At 38.8% G+C, this 19,454-nt stretch overlaps 1 protein-coding gene and 1 pseudogene across 1 annotated transcript in view; one reads left to right on the forward strand and one right to left on the reverse strand.

Annotated features, from left to right (window-relative positions):
• Positions 1–19,454, reverse strand: part of ANKS1B (ankyrin repeat and sterile alpha motif domain containing 1B) — a 1,587,094-nt gene that overhangs the window by 233,370 nt on the left and 1,334,270 nt on the right.
• On the forward strand, positions 2,777–2,939 carry LOC126023366 (uncharacterized; annotated as a pseudogene).

Here is a 19,454-nt window from a genome sequence, read left to right on the forward strand (position 1 = left end):
TAATAAAGCTAGACTTTGTAGTTTCAACAACCATTTTACATTTGTCATTTGTGGTGAGTGACTGTGATTTTTTTAACTGTGACCTACATTGAGAGCAGGGAGAGGGGGCTCCTCGAAGAGTAGCTGGCTGAGGTGCAGTAATTAACAGGACAGCTAGAGGGAGACAGAGAGCCTCCTTTGTGTCCCCCCAAAAAAACTGAACAGAGGACTGAGCACCAGAAAGCCTTATACCCAGAGGCTGGATGAGATGCTGTGCTTGGTAACTGAGCTCCTCTGTGTGCCCTGAAAGAACAATCAGGACAAGCAGAGGACTGAATGATGACAATTGGCCGTTGGATGGGATGTGGCAGTAAGTGGTGGCCAGATTACTCATTCCTGAAGCTGGAGTAAGTTTCAGCATGTCATATACCTGCACATAAGACGACCCCTGACTTTAAGAAGTTTTTAATGGGCTAAAAAGTTTTATACTCAGGAAAATATGGGAACTGTCCTCACCAAACAGTCAAAGCGGTCTTTGGGAAAAAGAAGATGGTAGGCATCACTTTCCCCACAGTCAAGCTGTATAACAAAGCAGTAGTAATTGAAACAGTGTGGTAATGGAATCAAGACAGACCATCTGATTAATAGAAACAGACTGAAAACTCAGAGAGACCCTCAAGTTATATGGTCAGTTAATCTTTAATAATGGATCAAAATATAAAGTGAGCAAGGAAAGCTTCTTCAAGATGGGAAACTGGTTGGGCATATGCAAAAAGTGAACTTGGACCTTTTTCTAACTTCATGCACAAAAGCAAAATCAAAATAGGTCTTTATCCTTGATATCAGACATAAATCCATAAGGTAAGAAAAGAAAACATAGGTAGAACTCTCCATAACATTGAAGCTAGAGGGATCTTCAAGTATAAAATACCACTTGGCAAGTAAGTAGGAATAAATACAAACAAATGGGACTATATTAAATTAAGAAGCTTTTGAACTTTAAGGAAAATGATGACCAGGATACAGAATTGCCCATGGAATGAAAGAAATTATTCACCCAGTACTGATCTGATAAGGGGTTAATATTTAAGTTAATATCTAAGATTTATAAGACATTGGTAGAGCTTAACAAAACATCATCTAACTCCATTAAAAAATTGGAAAAAGAGATAACAAAAACATTCCCAAAGAAGAGATAAAAGTGACCATCCTCAAAGAAGAGATAAAAATGACCAAAAGGCTATGGAAAAAATGTTCTATATCACTAATCATCAGGAAAATGCAAATCAAAACAACAATGAGATACCATATCACACCAAAGAGACTGAAGAACAACAAGCAGTCTGGAGCCTGTAGTCGTTCCCATGACAGTATGCTTCAAGGGTGGAGAAACCCAGTATCTCTGAAGTCAAGGGAATTCTGTTTCTAATTTCCCCATACTTACTGTGCCTGTGCAAAAAACAAAACAAAAAACAAACAAACAAAAAAAAACCTTGCCACACCAACCCTCCTCCTCCTTTTTTATTCTTTCTTGTTGTTGTTATTTTAGCTGTTGTTTATTGTTGCTGTTGTCATTACCTTTTTTTCCTTCCCCTTTATTCTTTTAAATTGATATTGGTAGCTCCTAGATGGACTCCTCCCAGCAGCGTTCTTTCTTCCTTTTATTTTTCTTTTTCCAACAGAACCACATTGATTGAATCATCGTGTCTTGCCTCATAAATTGAGGGGGAAAAAAGTGGATGGTACCAGGAGCAAACAGTCACATGAACATTGAGTGGAAATATAAAATGATCAGACCTAAACACCAAACCCCAAGTCAAAGACAACAGAATCAAAATACCCAATCTACAACAAGTTATATACAAAAGGAACCTATTACATTAGCAGTCCAGGGTGCAAAGGAGGGAGGTATGGGATGCATACTGGTAACAGAGGTACCTTAAATATAATGTGAAAGACTTGTAATTCACATTTGTCACAAACAAACAAACAAAAAACAACAACTAGTGTTGATGTGAATGTGGTGAGAAAGGGACCCTTATCAACTGCTGGTTAGAATGTTGACAGGTTTAGTTCTTTGAGAAAAATAAAATGGGCATTCTTAAAAAAAAAAAAAACTAGATATTGAGCTTTCATATGACCCAGCAACTCTACTTCTGGGAATATACCCAAAGTGCCCAAAAGCACAATGCAGAAAAGCAATTCTATGTTTATTGCAGCACTATTCACGATTCAGAATTTGGAAAAAACCCAAGCGCCCAAGAACAGATGAGAAGATAAAGAAGCTATGCTACATATACATAATAAGTGATTATTATTCATATAATCAGTCAATATAATCAGCTATTAGAAAAGATGAATTCATAAAATTTGTGATACTTGAATGGGTTTAGATATTATCATGGTGCGTGAAATGAGAGAGAGGGACAGACACAGAATGATTTCATTGATTTGTGGAATACAAAGAAATATAAGAGGATAATTCCCAAAGACAATGGAAACAACGGGCAAAATAACTGGTTCTTAATTAGAAAGTTTCTCACAGAGGGAAGGTGATTAGGCAGGAAACTGACCACTATTACAATGAGAGTTAGAAATGATCACTCTGGAGGAAAGCTGGGTGCTGAAGGAAGTAAAGTGATATACATGACACTGTTACTTTCAGTAACAATATGCAAACTCAGTGTTAAAAAAATTAAAAGGTGGGTCCAGAGCCATAGCACAGAGGTAAGGCATTTGCCTTGCATGCGGCCAACACAGGACAAACCCAGGTTCGAATCCTGACATCCCATATGGTAAGACTATACTTTCAGGGATCATTTCTTTAGTATGTTACTAGAGAAGTTTCTCTGATCATTAGAAAGCCTGTCTCAAATACAGGTGGGGGATGAGGGGGATCTGGGAGCATTAGTGATGGGAATGTTGCACTGATGAAAGGGGGTGTTCTTTTTATGACTGAACCCCATCTAGAATCATGTTTGTAAACACTGTGTTTAAATAAATATATTATTTATTAAAAAATAAATAAAAAGTAAAATGCTTGCCATAGAGTCAGACTTAGGGACAGGAGGGGAAACTAGGGACATTGCTGGAGGGAAGTGGAGACTTGGCCAAGGGATTGGTGCTCAACTATTATATGCCTGAAACTCAATCGTAAATAGCTTTCTAATTCCCGATAATTCAATAAATTAAAATAAATAACCTGCAGTCTTTGTGAAAGCATTTATCACATGAATGCAGGTCAAAATAACATGTTTATTATGCTCTGCCCTCCAGAGCTCTTTTTTTCATTTTCTTTTCATGCCAATACCCCAGGAAGCAGAGGACAGGTGCCAGAGAACTCTGTGTGATGATGCTGCAGAGCCTGTATGATTCATGGCAGAGAAGACAAGTGCCTACTCTGAGAGAAGTGGGGGAAATGCTGCTGAAAATGGAAAAAAAAAAAGGTAAGAGGGTGATACCTATTATTTGTGCACCTTCCACATACTCAGTACTTTTATATGCATTATCTTGATGACCCATAAAGGCTGGTTTTGCAATGTCATTCTTCTTATTGAGGATTTGAAGTTATTTTTCCTCTTGGCTTAATTTTCATCAGAATAAAATTCTGGGCATATGGGTATGAGGTTCATAAGCTCTTCATGATGCCATGCTGTTTCATTAAGCAATGAGCAGTTATGAGATCATTTTCAGTTGACAAACCATAGTCACAGGCTACCGCAATGAATTATGGAAGCAATGACCCAGAGGATGCTGTTACCAAAATAATCTGATTTAAGAGAATGAAACTAAGTCGCTATGAAGTCCATTGACGTGCCCAAGGGCACACAGCTAGCAACTGGACAGAATCATAGGATTCTGTCTCACAAGTCCTAACTCTGAGCCTTGTGGATATTCCCAGGACACCGCAACTATTGCATGTCAAGTTGCTATGCAGTGGTGTTTGGTGGCACAAAAGTTGATCACAGTTTTGTTATGCAATGTTTCCTTCTTCTTGGCAGAGCAGTGCCATGGACACATGGTTATAGTGTAGGTTTCACCTCTGATTCATGTGAAAAGACAAAACAAAACAAAACAAAGCAAAAAAAAAAAAAGGATTATGAGGCCCTTGGAGGGTCTGCTGAGGCAGAGCTGGATAGGCCTGGGAGACACTTCAGCCTACTGCCTTTCTGTTGGTGACTGAATTTGCCAAGCAAATTCTAGTGAAAACCCCCCCAATCTGCAAGGTCATTGTTTGGTTAGGGCCTGGGGTTGCACGAGGTTCTTGGGTGAAGATGACTTTCTGGGTAGAAATAACATAGATATCCATATTAACTCTTTCAGGCCATTAGATGATCATTTAGTAAATTATAACTTGCCCTAATGGATCCCCTGTAGCTAGAAAGGGTGAACCTTCTTTTTCTCTCAGCTGCTTTTTTCCAATTATGATGCAGACCAAGAAGCTCTTACTAACCTCTTTATTCCGAATCACTGAATACTCATATACATATCAAAACTGCTTGGGCAGATTGTCTCTGTGGAAATACTTGGAATCCAATTTATGTGACAGGTATGGATGCTGAGGCTGCAGTCACAGGCACAGGGCATGACTGGAGGTCTGGGACAAACCATGATCTGCATATGGGAGTTGGGGAAGGGAAGTTGGATAGAGAATGGATGAGGGCTATGGGGAGCCCAAACAGATTTCCTTTCTCCTGCTAAAAGGTTCCTTTGTAGTTTCTAACCTGCAGGGTGGGGTCTCAAACTCAATTTACCTGGGGCCACAGGAGGCAAAGTCGGGGTGATCCTTGAGTGCAAAGTCAGTAGTAAGCCTTGAATTGGGGGGGTGTAACCCAAACAACTAAAACAAAACAAAACAAAAAATGATTCCTCTAGGGCAGGGCCACAGAATGTTGTACAGAGGGCCCGCAGGCCGTGAGTTTGAGACCCCTGGCAGCAAATCCATTATAGGGCAAGTTTCAGGGCTTGCTTCCTGAAAGAAGCAGGGCTGCTTACTGAAATTCTGGCTTCTCTCTCTCACCAGGAATCAAAGTTCCTGGTGAAAACATTTTCCTATCCTGGGGAATTAAGGGAGGAAAGGACCCAAGTATCAAATCACTTCTTTGCTCTTACAAATTGGAGGCCACAAAAGAAATGCCCAACAGATGAGCTGGGGCCCAATGGTATTGCCTAATGATGTGGACTGTAATAGCACTTTACATGTAGGTAACACTGAAAGTTTGAGACCGTTAGCATCTTTATGGTTTACCAGGACTGGCTTCCTGGTCTAATGTTCCACAGTGGTAGTCCTGCAATTCTGAATAATTATAACTTTGAATTTTTGTTTTGTCAGTGAAGCCTTTTGGGAGTTTGGAGCAGGTGCCGGGTCTGAGCTTCATAGCTCATAGCTATGATTCTGCCTTAATGGCAGAGAGTTCTGGACTTTGTGCCTTCCCTATGTCTCTGGCTCTGGACGGTCCTAGCTAACCTCTACCCTTGTGGCTTACCCCATACTACCGCTGCCCTTTGCCTGGGGTACTTGCCCAGTGGCACTGGCAGGGTGTTTTTCATTCAGTCCTGCCTTTTCTCTTTTTGATGCCTGAGTATTAGTGATGGGTCTTGGCATGGAGGGTGACCCACTCTGTGACTTCCTGCATGGGCTGGCAACAGGCTGTAGTCTATGGTTTGCGATCCAAGCTGTTTGGTGGGCAACAGGATGGGTGACTCAGCAGGGCCTCCCATTCATGCCCAGCCCAAATCCACAATACAATCTGGTTTGGAGCAAATCTGCCCTAAACAAAAGAATGAAGACAAATTTATTGTTATTACGTTGTCCACTATTACTATAATTTCTGTTAGGAAATGTTATCAATACCTTCTCCAAGACTTGCACTGGGATCAATACTGCACACTCTGCCACCCTCATTAATCCTCATAACAAACCTACAAGATTGGGCTCATACAGTGGGATGGCCCCCATCTTATTCAAGTTTTACTTTTCTCATCTGCAAAATTGATCCAATAGTATCTCCTTCACAAGGTTATTGTGAGAATTAAGTAAGATGATATGTGTATAGAAAGAGAGAATTTGGGCCCGGAGAGATAGCACAATGGTGTTTGCCTTGCAAGCAGCCAATCCAGGACCTAAGGTAGTTGGTTCGAATCCTGGTGTCCCATATGGTCCCCCGTGCCTGCCAGGAGCTATTTATGAGCAGACAGTCAGGAGTAACCCCTGAACACAGCCGGGTATGGCCCAAAAAACAAAAAAAAAAAAAAAAAAAAAAAGAAAGAGAGAATTTTAGTTATGGGAATTTTCTCAGACTATAGAGATTTGCAAGACAAATTTTGATAAACTTCTTGAAAATGTTGGACCAGCTCCCTGCCTGGACACCCTCAGGTAATTCAGAACACTTTTTAACTTTAGCACTTCTGCTGAGGAGATGAGTTTGCATAGCTCTTAGAATGAAAGTGATAAAGAAAGGGGGATCACTGAAGCTTGATAGAGAAAAAAAAAAGATTAGCAATGATATGGCCTTTGGAGAATTGAAATACTCAATGGTGCTTGAAAAAAATTGTGCTGGGTTTGAGCTGTAAATGCCCCATATTCATGACATCTTTCATAAAGACTGTATAAACAGTGATTCAGTTAACTGGGGATGGGAAAAAGTCTGAAGATTGTGTCTATGTTGGCACAAGTAAAACAGAAAGTCTGTGTAGATGCATTATTTAGCAGCAGAGTATAGAGTAGTGATGGATTAGACTATTATTATTGGAGGGTGCATACTGGCAATGCTCAGGGGCCCATCCTGTGCTGGGGGTTAAATCTGGAAATTCATCATGCAAAGCATGTGCTCTGGCTCTTTGAGCCATCTCCCTGACCATAACATTATTCTTTGACTGTTTTTCTCCCTGAGTGATTCTATTTTCTATTTCAGTAATGTATTTTGGGAGGTATAATAGAAGTTATGATTATTCTTTTAGTTTATATTTTGCCACAAGCTTACTACTCTGGGTTCTATCTACAATGAATACTTGATGGTTGAGGGTATAGATCAATATAAGTAGTTGTACCAAAAGAAAGAAGATCAATATGATTTTGTAGATTCATTTAAACAGAACCAAAGTGTTAGAATTAGTCTCTTGAGTTTACAAGTGAGGTATCTGGGGCTTGGAGAAGCTATGAAACATTCTGTGGTCACATAGCTACCAAATAGCAAGAAGAGCCAAATATCCAGGTCTAATAACTAATTTCTCTCTGGTTAATAAAATATTAGCATACAGGAGCTTTGGGCTCATATAAATCAAGCATTAATGATAGAAGCCTAGTTTAAAATTCCACTAACATCCAAAGAATAAAAGAAAATGACTTTCAAAATTATTCCTAGGGAAACCAAGGAGAAGAAGAAGCAGATACAAGAAAAGATATAACATATATCAGTTATTGCTTAAATGATTATAGGAGTATTCCTCTTGGTCATTGTACTGTAATGACACTGAAAGGGAACAGTGTGCCAGGTAAATGCAAACTATTGTGCGAGAACAGGCTGCCTCAGATGTGTCTATAGGCATGGTTTTTCCTTCTGCCAAATCAAGTCCAAAGGAGCGTGTGAAGAATTGGCTACAGCTCCCCTTTCAGCAAGTGCCAGCTCTCTCTGCTCGGGTTGATACATCTCCAAACCTCAGGGAGTCGGGAATCAGCGGCCAGCAGCCAATGGGCTTCTGAGCATTCATAACCAGACCAGGTGCCTATCCATCAAGCTAATTAGCAGCCTGTGGGCCACAGTTAGCTGGGAGGGTGGAGGGTTTTAACTCTTTTCCTGACAGACTCTGTATCTTCTCGTGCTTTTTTGAATGAGCTTCTGTCAGCAGAATCACAAACAAAAATGCATTCAGAATTCAAAGTGCAGACTGCTTAAAGAAAATGTAGGTAGGTTTGTTCGAAATAATCTAGAAGTGTGAACAAAGAAAGTGAACTTTGACATACTGTATATATATAGTTAATACATAATATAAACAATATATTTACAGTACTTTTTCATATTCTATCTTCAGTTTACTTAGCATGAAGCCATTACTATAGATTTGACATTCACTGTTTACCATTATTGATAATGATATTTATTTATTTATTTGGAGGGTGACATACCCAGCTCAGATAACTCCTGACTCTGTGTTTGGGGGTCACTCTTGGCAGGACTTGAGGGATCATGCAATGAAGGGGTCAAACTTGAATTTTATTTATGCAAAAATCTATGCTTAGCATGTTGTGCTATCTCTCCAGTCTCAATAATGACAGATAAAAAAATGAGGATCTGGACAGACTTATAAATGAGCAAGAAATAAAGCTTAGCTTGGTCAGATCTGAAATGCTTTTAATCATCAAGATACCCACAAAGCAGAGAAAATAGCTTCAATGGGTGATCTGAAAAACAAGGGGCAAGTTCAGGAAAATAAAAAGCTCACTTTAATGAGGAGAGGAGATAATGGGATCCATCAGAAACAATGCCACTGAAAATTTGAGACTTAAAAAAACATTGTATGAGTCAGCAGAGGAGAGAATATATGTATTTTAATGACTGTTATAACTTGTAAGTTGAATGCTTAAGATTAGATTTAATGTGATGATCAAGCAGTGAAATAGAATCAACAACTAATGAAGCCAACGTCTTTCCAAATGTCTTCATTCATTGACTCTGGAGAAGCCATCTACAGCCAATTTGTTCAATATGTCTGACTTTAGTGTGGTTTTGTTTGTTACAGATCCAATAACCTTCAATGGATCGAAGCCAATTTATGATGTGAAGATAGGAAATGACAAAGAAGCATGCCAGTCCTTGAAGTACCCAAATCTGAAGATCAGGGTCATGGTAAAGTAGAAAGCTGGCACAAGCCGTCATAGACAGAGGTAACATTTACGGAGATGTCTGTGTGAGCTCCCTGCCAACATATGGAGAACAGAGGAAGGGCTATGGGATTTCAATGACACCTCCAGCACCACCATCTGGAGAGTTGAATCCTGCAGTATATTTTAACTGTGAAAGCTCACCAATGAGCTTAATGGCAAAATCCTAGCCAAAGATCTCTCAGACTAGTTACAAAACTATGTACTGCTTGATTCTAGGTTTAAATATGTGTCTGTGAGCAACAGCTGTCTTCTATTTGTAGAAACAGAAAAAAAAATCAAGATGATGAAGTGGAGATGATTCCAGAGACCTCAGAGACCTAAAGAAAGCATCACATTCCCTGAGGAGGTTTGCAGGCACTGTCTGTAATGGAAAAAAGCCTGCCCCAATGAACAAATTTACATGTTGGGATTAAGAGTACAAATCCTTCTCTAAATGTTAACAGAGAAAAAATGTAGTGAATAATTCCTGTGTTGGATCAGTGTTGGATTACTTTTGATTTAAAAAAATTAATGTGTTGCCCTGGACTATAATTAATTTTGGGATTGTGGTCTCTAAAACAGACGACAATAGTTTATCCAGGGCCAATGAGTCACTAGATTCATGCCAAACAATAATTCTTTATAATGTTTGCACCACTCATGTGTGTGCAAAGCAGGTGAGATCGCAAGAATGTTCTATGACTGCCAAGTACATTGGTCTTGACTATTGCTCCATAAAAGCAACTCCTCTACCTTCTGTCTATACATATAGTCTGGTCTTTTCTTCCTAACAAAAAAAGAGGAAAGCTGGGAAGCCTGTGAGCCTGACTGTATCTACCCACTCTAGCTTCAGCTATGGCCTCTGTTCATTTGACTCCTTTCCAGAATTAGTGCCTTTGCCTGTGGGATTCTGTAATTATATTTTCATATGTGAATCTAAAAGGTCTTCTTAGATTTCTTCACTTTATTTTTATTTGTACTGAAGGGTTTTTTTTTGGACCACACCCTGCGATGCTCAGAGGTTACTTCTGGCTCTGCACTCATTAACTGCTCCTGGCAGGCTCGGAGGACCATGGGGGATGCTGGAAACTGAATCTAGATCTGTCCTGAGTTGTTCGTGTGCAAGGCAAATGCCCAACTGCTGTGCTATCACTCAGGTCCCAGGATTTTATACTTTTAATATCTGTCCTCCAGTTCACAACATGAAAGAAAGGCTGTTCTTCCTTGTTTGGGTCATGTGTTCTTTTCCTCCCTCCCTTCCTTCCTTCCTTCCTTCCTTCCTTCCTTCCTTCCTTCCTTCCTTCCTTCCTTCCTTCCTTCCTTCCTTCCTTCCTTCCTTCCTTTCTTCCTTCCTTCCTTCCTTCCTTCCTTCCTTCCTTCCTTCCTTCCTTCTTCCTCCCTCCCTCTCTTTCTTTCTCTCTCTCTCCCTCCCTCTCTTTCTTTCTTTCTCTCTCCCTCCCTCCCTCTTTCTTTCTTTCTTTCTTTCTTTCTTTCTTTCTTTCTTTCTTACTTTCTTTCTTTCTTTCTTTCTTCTTTCTTTCTTTCTTTCTTTCTTTTTCTTTCTTTCTTTCTTTCTTTCTTTCTTTTTCTTTCTTTCTTTCTTTTCTTCTTTCTTCTTCTTCTTTCTTTCTTTCTTTCTTTCTTTCTTTCTTTCTTCTTCTTCTTCCTTCCTTCCTTCCTTCCTTCCTTCCTTCCTTCCTTCCTTCCTTCCTTCCTTTCTTTCTTTCTTTCTTTCTTTCTTTCTTTCTTTCTTTCTTTCTTTCTTTCTTTCTTTCTTTCTTTCTTTCTTTCTTCTTTTTGTTTCTTCCTCCCTCCCTCCTTCCTTCCTTCCTTCCTTTCTTCTTTCTTTCTTTCTTTCTTTCTTTCTTTCTTTCTTTCTTTCTTTCTTTCTTTCTTTCTTTCTTTCTTTCTTTCTTTCTTTCTTTCTTTCTTTCTTTCTTTCTTCCTTTCTTCTTTTTTTCTTTCTTTCTTCTTTTTGTTTCTTCCTCCCTCCCTCCCTCCTTCCTTCCTTCCTTTCTTCTTTCTTTCTTTCTTTCTTTCTTTCTTTCTTTCTTTCTTTCTTTCTTTCTTTCTTTCTTTCTTTCTTTCTTTCTTTCTTTCTTTCTTTCTTTTTTTGTTTCTTCCTCCCTCCCTCCCTCCTTCCTTCTTTCTTCTTTTTTTTTCTTTCTTTCTTTCTTTGTTTCTTCTCTTTCTTTCTTTCTTTCTCTTCTTTTTGTCTTTCTTTCTTTCTTTCTTTCTTTCTTTCTTTCTTTCTTCTTTTTTTTTGTTTCTTCCTCCCTCCCTCCTTCCTTCCTTCCTTCCTTTCTTCTTTCTTTCTTTCTTTCTTTCTTTCTTTCTTTCTTTCTTTCTTTCTTTCTTTCTTTCTTTCTTTCTTTCTTTCTTTCTTTCTTTCTTTCTTTCTTTCTTTCTTTCTTTCTTTCTTTCTTTCTTTCTTTTTTTTGTTTCTTCCTCCCTCCCTCCCTCCTTCCTTCCTTTCTTCTTTCTTTCTTTCTTTCTTTCTTTCTTTCTTTCTTTCTTTCTTTCTTTCTTTCTTTCTTTCTTTCTTTCTTTCTTTCTTTCTTTCTTTCTTCTTTTTGTTTCTTCCTCCCTCCCTCCTTCCTTTCTTCTTTCTTTCTTTCTTTCTTTCTTTCTTTCTTTCTTTCTTTCTTTCTTTCTTTCTTTCTTTCTTTCTTTCTTTCTTTCTTTCTTTCTTTTCTTTCTTTCTTTCTTTCTTTCTTTCTTTCTTTCTTTCTTCTTTTTGTTTCTTCTCCCTCCCTCCCTCCCTCCTTCCTTCCTTTCTTCTTCTTTCTTTCTTTTCTTCTTTCTTTCTTTCTTTCTTTCTTTCTTTCTATCTTCTTTCTTACTTTTCTTTCTTTCTTCTTTCTTTCTTTCTTTCTTTCTTCTTTCTTTCTTTCTTTCTTCTTTTTGTTTTCTTCCTCCCTCCCTCTTCCTTTCTTCTTTCTTTCTTTCTTTCTTTCTTTCTTTCTTTCTTTCTTTCTTTGCTTTCTTTCTTTCTTTCTTTCTTTCTTTCTTTCTTTCATTCTTTCTTTCTTTCTTCTTTCTTCTTTCTTTCTTTCTTTCTTTTCTTTCTTTCTTTCTTTCTTTCTTTCTTTCTTTCTTTCTTTCTTTCTTTCTTTCTTTCTTTCTTCTTTCTTCTTTCTTTTCTTTCTTCTTTCTTTCTTTCTTTCTTTCTTTCTTTCTTTCTTTCTTTATTTACTTTCTTTCTCTTTCTTCTTCTTCTTTCTTTCTTTCTCTCTTCTTTCTTTCTTTCTTTCTTTCCTTTCTTTCTTCCTTCCTTCTTCCTTCTTCTACCTTCCTTCCTTCCTTCCTTCCTTCCTTCCTTCCTTCCTTCCTTCCTTCCTCTTCCTTCCTTCCTTCCTTCCTTCCTTCATTCCTTCCTTCCTTCCTTCCTTCCTTCCTTCCTTCTTCCTTTTCCTTCTTTCTTTCTTCTTTCTTTCTTTCTATCTTTGTGCCAAATCCTATCACGCTCTGGGGGTTACTCCCGGCTATGCGCTCAGAAATCGTTCCTGGCTTGGGGGACCATATGGGACGCTGAGGAATTGAACCAAGGTCAGTCCTGAATCAGCTGCATGCAAGGCAAACTCCCTACCGCTGTGCTAATCGCTCCGGACTCTGGATCACGTGGTCTTGCAAGCATTCTCTGATAGTTACAGAAAACACAGAACACTGTTTTTTTTATTGGGGGGGGGGCACACCCGGTGACACTCAGGAGTTACTCTTGGCTATGCGCTCAGAAATTGCTCCTGGCTTGGGGGACCTTATGGGACTCTAGGGGATTGAACCAAAGTCTGCCTCTAGGCCTAGTACGCGCAAGGCAGGCACCATATCGCTTGCGCCACTTCTCCGGCTCCAGAAAACACAGAACACTTATTTGGGCACAGCATCTTTGTAAATGCTCTATTAAATGTATTGAAACTGTCCAGAGCCTTACTAAACAGGCACTGCTAGAATCTCCATTCTAGAGACACAGAGAGTTTAAGAAATGCCATCAAGGCAGAGTCAGTGGAGACTTTGAACATGGCAGTGTCTGGCTTCAGAATGTCTGTCTTTTCCCATCACTCTGAGCATGGTGATCCCTAGAATTTGCCCTGGAAGCTAACACAAACCATTATAGAACTAAGTGTCCAGCACTGGTGTCATGTTGATAACTTTCCCTCTTTCTGTGCAAACTCTAGTTAATCTTTCAAGACTCAAAATTCTTTGCTTTCCTGTACCTTGTACCCGAGCCTGGGTGAAGACCGTTTTTTTTTTTTTTTTTTTTTTTAATGCCCACACCACGTTTCTGTTTGCCAGAGCACAGCACCACTGTTTATCTGTCTGTCTGAACCCACCCCCACCCCATGAATCCATAAGCTTTTGGGATCTAGGGAAGGTCTTGTGGAAAATAAACAATATACCTGACAGCTAGAGCTGCTGCTTGATAAATATGTATCAACCCTATAGAAGGATGATGCATGCTGAGGAATCTCCGCAGGCCAGATTGAACACGGGAATGAAGAACAAAAGGGCCTCGATCACAAATCCTGGGGGGAAGCATGACAAATGCTAAACTGCCTTCAGGAAGAAGAGACTCTATTTATAGCTCTGGGGCTCAACATTACATGACCTGGACTTAAAAATTTTTCCCTCATGGCTTTACAGTGGAAAAGGTGTGGTGTACACCACAGAAAGGCCCTTAGACATCCTTTTGTTCAGATTATAGCAAACTGGTGTCTTATGTTACACTTATTATTTGTTTCTATTATTTTATTATGCTACCTTAGGCAGAACATTTACTTTTTTCTCTCTCCACAACCTACACTGTATTATAACAAAGTACACTGCTTCACTCATTTATATCAACTATTGTAGCAGGACAGCCCCTGAAGAGGTTGACTGATGGAGGGATGGAGAATGAGGCCCTTTTCTTCCAGCTCGTAGCACGTGTCTGCACCCTGTCTAGCCCACGGTTCTGAGGTGAAACGGCGGGTAAACAGCTCGCAGACAATCAGGCTCGTGGAAATATTTGCTTTATTTGGATGGACAAAACTGAAGTCCAAAGACTCCGATTCAGTTCCAGCCAGCCAAAAGCCTCTCGCCTTCCACAGACCCCTTGCTCTTATAGTCCAGAGTCAGGTCCCACCCAATGGTGGGATCAGATACCAACCAATGGTGGAAGCAGAATCAGGTCCTACCCTAGGGTGGGGGCAGAATGCCAGGTCACACCCTAGGGTAGGGCACAATCACCTAATCAGATTAGGGTGAGCAACATAGTAATCCCCCCAAAATATTTACATACACAACAATTCCCCCTTTTGTTTTTAGTAAACAAACAATATTGTCTACAATTATTAAAAGAAAAATTAGTCAATAATAAAAGAGCGGCTGTTTGCATAAGCGCATCACAGGAAAATGTAAAGAAAAACTTCTAACCCTAAGCACAGGGTGTCTAAAACCAGAAACATGTATCAAGGAATCAACTACAAGCTCCTGAGAAGATAAATCTAAGACGTACATAGATCTTTCGAAGAGACACCAGAAAGGTTGTGTAGCAGGCAAGAAGAAGCACCTTTTCTTTATTTGTTGTTGTTGTAGGTGGTGGTGGTGGTCGTTTTTGGGTCACACCTGGCAGTGCTCAGGAGTTACTCCTGACTCCACGTTCAGAAATCGCTCCTGGCAGATACCGGCATTTGAACCAATGACCTTCTGCATGAAAGGCCAACGCCTCGCCTCCATGCTATCTCTCCAGCTCCATTTTTATTCAAGTTCAGGTAGACCAGAAAGCCACATCTTTGAGGGCATTGAACTAGGCCCTTTATTTCGGAAGAAGTGGCACATACACCCTCTGCACAGTGGGGAGCCACTGCAATGATGATCAATAGGTATCTGAACTTATGTCCAAGTTCTTAATCCGGTCTGAAGTCCATAAGATGTCTGAAAATTGATGTCGACTATTTATAGATGGGAGCTTAAGTCACAAACCAAAACAAAATGTTTAAGGCAGAGACCCTCCCTGTGTAAATAAACAACTTGAGGGCCCATCCAAAATGGATGGAACCTTCTATAAACCTAGTATTTTGCCTATGATGCGCCCACGCAAAAAAACCTGAGAACAGACAAAAATATCATTTGGGAAATTATAGACAATAATATATAACTCACAAACCTAAAGTCAAGAAAGCAAAACCTTAATGTAATACAACATCGATTCCTAATATTAAAAACTAAAATAAAAAAAACATTAATTACGATAGTCAAAAGAAGCGAAGTACCAAACATAACTTCAAAGGATTACAGTTATAGGAAAAACAACAGATGTAATTTCTACAGAGTTCAATACCAATGTGTAAATATGAGGGGTCTGGAACTCCAAAAAGACCGGCAGAAGACACTTGATGGGTCTGGAAAAGCCGGTTGAAGCCTTGTACAGGAGATAACATCAAGCTGAATGAAGAAGGAAGGCCAGTACAGTCATCCATGTGTTGGGGGCATCCCCAAGCGTTACATCATTACATCATAAGTTGGTTGGGCTTCTGTATTTCCTTTGGGATCGGTGCAATCTTGGGGTAGCCATTGTAGAAACGGTCAACAATAGCATTTTGTATGTGGATGGAAAACCAGAAATTCAGATAGCACAGTTTAACTGGGATCCAGAGACTGTGGGTCTTGTCCATGGATCTTTTCTCTGGTGTTACATTGTGACACAAATCCCAGGTGGCTTCATTTCCAACAAGTTTGCAGCATATATGGTGTAAAACTCCAACAGTCCATGGATTTCTTCTTCCCGCCGAGATCAGGAAGCTTGTAGTTGTGGGTGAAGGAGATGGGTTGCACATGTGAAATCCTGAAAATTAAAATGTTAAGGACTAGGAAGAGAGAAGGAAGGATAAGGAAGACTAATTTGGGGAAGATAAAGTTAGGAAAAAGGAAACTATATACAAAATATGCAGAACAGACAGACACTAAACAAGACATACATACACAGACTTCACAAAAAATATGGCCATAACACTCACTCATACTAAAAAATATTTGTTGGAAAGGATCCAAAATAGAGCAAAAGAGGAATTCAGCTGAATCAATTAAAAGCTCCTTAAAATGTAATAGCCGGCAATTGTTTAGATAAATCATTTCAAATTCACAAAAAAAAATTTTTTTTTTTTATGGTTTTGCCTAGCAGATCTGAAAGAGAATTTCATGCATAATACAAACATGGACAACTCTACTATACGTGTATATCAGTATATATACAAAGTTATTGTATAACAGTAACTTTATGATAATCAATCATAGGCAAGAAGCACTGTGAAGAAAGTCCACCTAAAATTATCATTATGTAAGCGTCTTAAAAACCTAAATTGAGGGAAATAAAGCAATGATGTTAAAATAAAAAGAGTGAAAGTCGTTAAATGAGTATACCTAGAAAGAAAAACAACATTAATATGATGAGAAATTTCTCTTTCAGGTGAACCTTGACTAAATTAATTTGTAAAATTTCATGATTAACTGAGACCTAGAGCAATAATGAAATTAAGACATAAATCCATCCTACAAGGAACACATTGGGGATTCATGATTTTCAATCTATATTCATTGATCATGCCTGTGGAAAGAATCCTAGAGCATTAATAGCAACTGATAAGGAAGTAAAATGATTATCTGGTGTTCATTGTAGATCTCTAAGAAGTATAAAACAGGATGTATGCTGCTGTGGATTTCACCAATGTATTAGGGACTTTTTTGATCTTCTTGTCATCAAAATTGATCCAGTGTTGTTTTGCAGCAATTTTACAGTATGAAGTACAGTGTCCATAGTGAACTTTACCATAATGGTTTGACACCGATGATAAGTTGTATTTCTTAATCTTGCTTTTATTCTCTGAAGTGAATTCCTCTAAATTGAGGTCTTCTAAAGGAAAATCTACATAAGTATGCAATTTTTTTATTTGTTTGCCATCAAAAGCAAAACGTTTCAAGTGTATTATAAGTACTTGGTGGCAGTTTCCATAAGTACGTTTTCTTTGAAAAATCCCTTCTATTTTTGCAACTGTTGCACAGAACTTTGTTGTCATTTCTTAATTCTTCTTCTTTAAAAAATTCAGAGAGGCATTCCTGTAATGTACATTTAGATGTAACAGCCAAAGACAAATGAACAAATGTCTCATAAACCTCAGACTTTTGGTGGCAAGTGAGACACTGGAGTATAGATTTGAATTGTCCTTGAAAGAGATCATAAATAATAGATTTATGAGCCTTTTGGTGTTCTGGACTAAATTGTTCATAATTTTCATTTCCCATGAGATGTGTAAGTTTTGTCTGTCATTAGATTTACAGTAAGCAAGTCCTGATGTAATCCCTCTATTAGGAACATCAGTAGTTCGTGAGGATCCTGCTGATTGTGTCCAGCAAACTGGTCATTAAGTAAACCAATTGTTACTTTGAAGCTTTCAGGGTTAATATATCTATGAATCCATTTCCCATGGTTTTGATGAGCCGACCAAATTCTTCGGCTAATTTACCTTCATGCCCCATCGGATTTTTCTTGTTAATATCCTTTTTATAATGATCTTTATAAAAAATACTGAGTTAAGTCTGAAATATTATACAAGCATTGCAATATTGAGTTCATGTAGCAAGAGTTTCCTATATTTTGGAGCCCAGTTAAGACAGGTTCCTGTCTTTCCTTTTGCATCTCGGAGTGTAAGGGTTTATCACTACCATCAGTCTCACTCATTGTATGGTGTGTGACAGCTAAATCGTTCCCTGCCCCAGAGACCTTAGTAATATTACTGCTGTTAGTGTCTGAAGTATTCTGTTTTTTCTAATGAAGGGGAGTTTGTAGTCTGAACCTGATCATTTGTGCTAGCCCGATTTCTAACAAGACGTAATGGAACCCAAAATTTTTTGGGAGGGTCATCATTTATAGAAACATAGGCATAACCCCTTCCTCTTAGGAGAAGATAGCCAGCTATCCATTTTTCATCCTCCTTGATCCAAATAGGTTTATGGGTTGTTTCTTGTCTCTGAATATCTTCTTTAAATGTCTTTCCGCTGCAGTGTAGCTTTCCCCTTGGGGTAAGTTAAAGTAATTTAGTGTGATAAGAGTCAAAGACAGCAAATCCGTTGGTGGTAAACCTCTTTTTCTATTTTTTCTGCAATTGAGTTTTTAAGGTTCTGTGAGTCCTTTCTACAATGGCCTGTCCCCTACAATTGTAAGGAATTCCTCTGAGATGTCTTATCTGCCATTCCTTACAAAAAAATTCAAAAGTTTTGCTAACATAGGCTGGCCCATTATCAGTTTTTATAGAATATGGAATACCCATCACAGAGAAACATTGTAAAAGAAAACTACAAGCAGCCCTTAGATTTTTGAGAAGACATGGGAATTGCCCACATAAAACCGAGAATAAGTGTCCACCACAACATGAAGATAAGGTTTCCTTGGAAATAAATCTGTTTGAGTTATATCCATTTGCCAAAGTTCGTTAGACTGTAAGCCTCTTGGGTTTGCTCCTGCTATGTGAGTCTTTTTTGTTAACGGTGCACATACGTTGCAGTTTTCTACGATTTCTCTAGCTTGCCTCCATGGAATTTGGTAATTCACATGTAAACGGCGAGCATTTGTGTGTAGGGCTGAATGTTCCTCTATAGGTGATTTAAATATAGGCATTGCTAGCAAGTCAGCAGTTTTATTTCCTTGAGCCATAGGTCCTGGAAGACCTGAGTGGGCTCTAATATGTGTGATGAAGATGGGCTCAGTTCGTTTTTGAAGAAGCTGCTGTAATTGTTTAAGTAAGTCCTGTATGATCGGGTTATTAGCATTAAGGGATGCAGTGGCTATCACATGACATAAATTTACCACATACAAAGAATCAGAAACTATATTCATGGCTTCAGATACATTTTCTAATAGGTAAATTAACGTTGCTAATTCAACTTTCTGTGCAGATTTATATTTGGTATCTATGGTCATATTAATGTTGTCTCCAGTTATTACTTCCTTTTCCATTTTGGGATCCATCAATGTAAAAAACCTTGGCATTGGGAATAGGGGAATCCCGAACAATTGAAGAAATAACAAACTGAGTTTTCTTTAAAAAGTCCCAAATTTTTCCTGCTGGATAATGGGAGGATATTTCTCCTGTGAAATCTGAGAGGGCCCTTTGTAGAGATTCAATTAATTGGCAATATTGACTCAATTTCCTTTTTTGGTACTGGCAAAACTATTATATCTGGATCAAAACCTAGTAAAGATATAGATCTGAGTCTTGCCTTGATAATAATCTCTGAAATCAGTTGTAAGTAGGGGACAACTGAGCGAGGTTGTTTGTTATGTAAATACACCCATTCCAAAGGTCCTGACTGTTGCATCAAGGCCCCTGTGGGGGTTTCTATAGTGGGAAGATTAACAGTTAATACTCTTTTCTCCTGGGATGAATCTTGAGAGAAACGATTTTTGTAATCTGCTCAAGAAGATGTCCAATTCATTTTTGGCAGCTGTTGTTAAATTTCTCGGGCTATCTAAAGCAGGATCACCCTCCAACGTTTTAAAACAGATTAGATAACTCTGCATTTGGGATTCCTAGTGCAGGGCGGAGCCAATTTACGTCACCTAAAAGTCCTCTGAAAATCA

This window comes from Suncus etruscus, chromosome 11, assembly GCF_024139225.1.
Source record: "Suncus etruscus isolate mSunEtr1 chromosome 11, mSunEtr1.pri.cur, whole genome shotgun sequence".
Classification (NCBI taxonomy): domain Eukaryota; kingdom Metazoa; phylum Chordata; class Mammalia; order Eulipotyphla; family Soricidae; genus Suncus; species Suncus etruscus.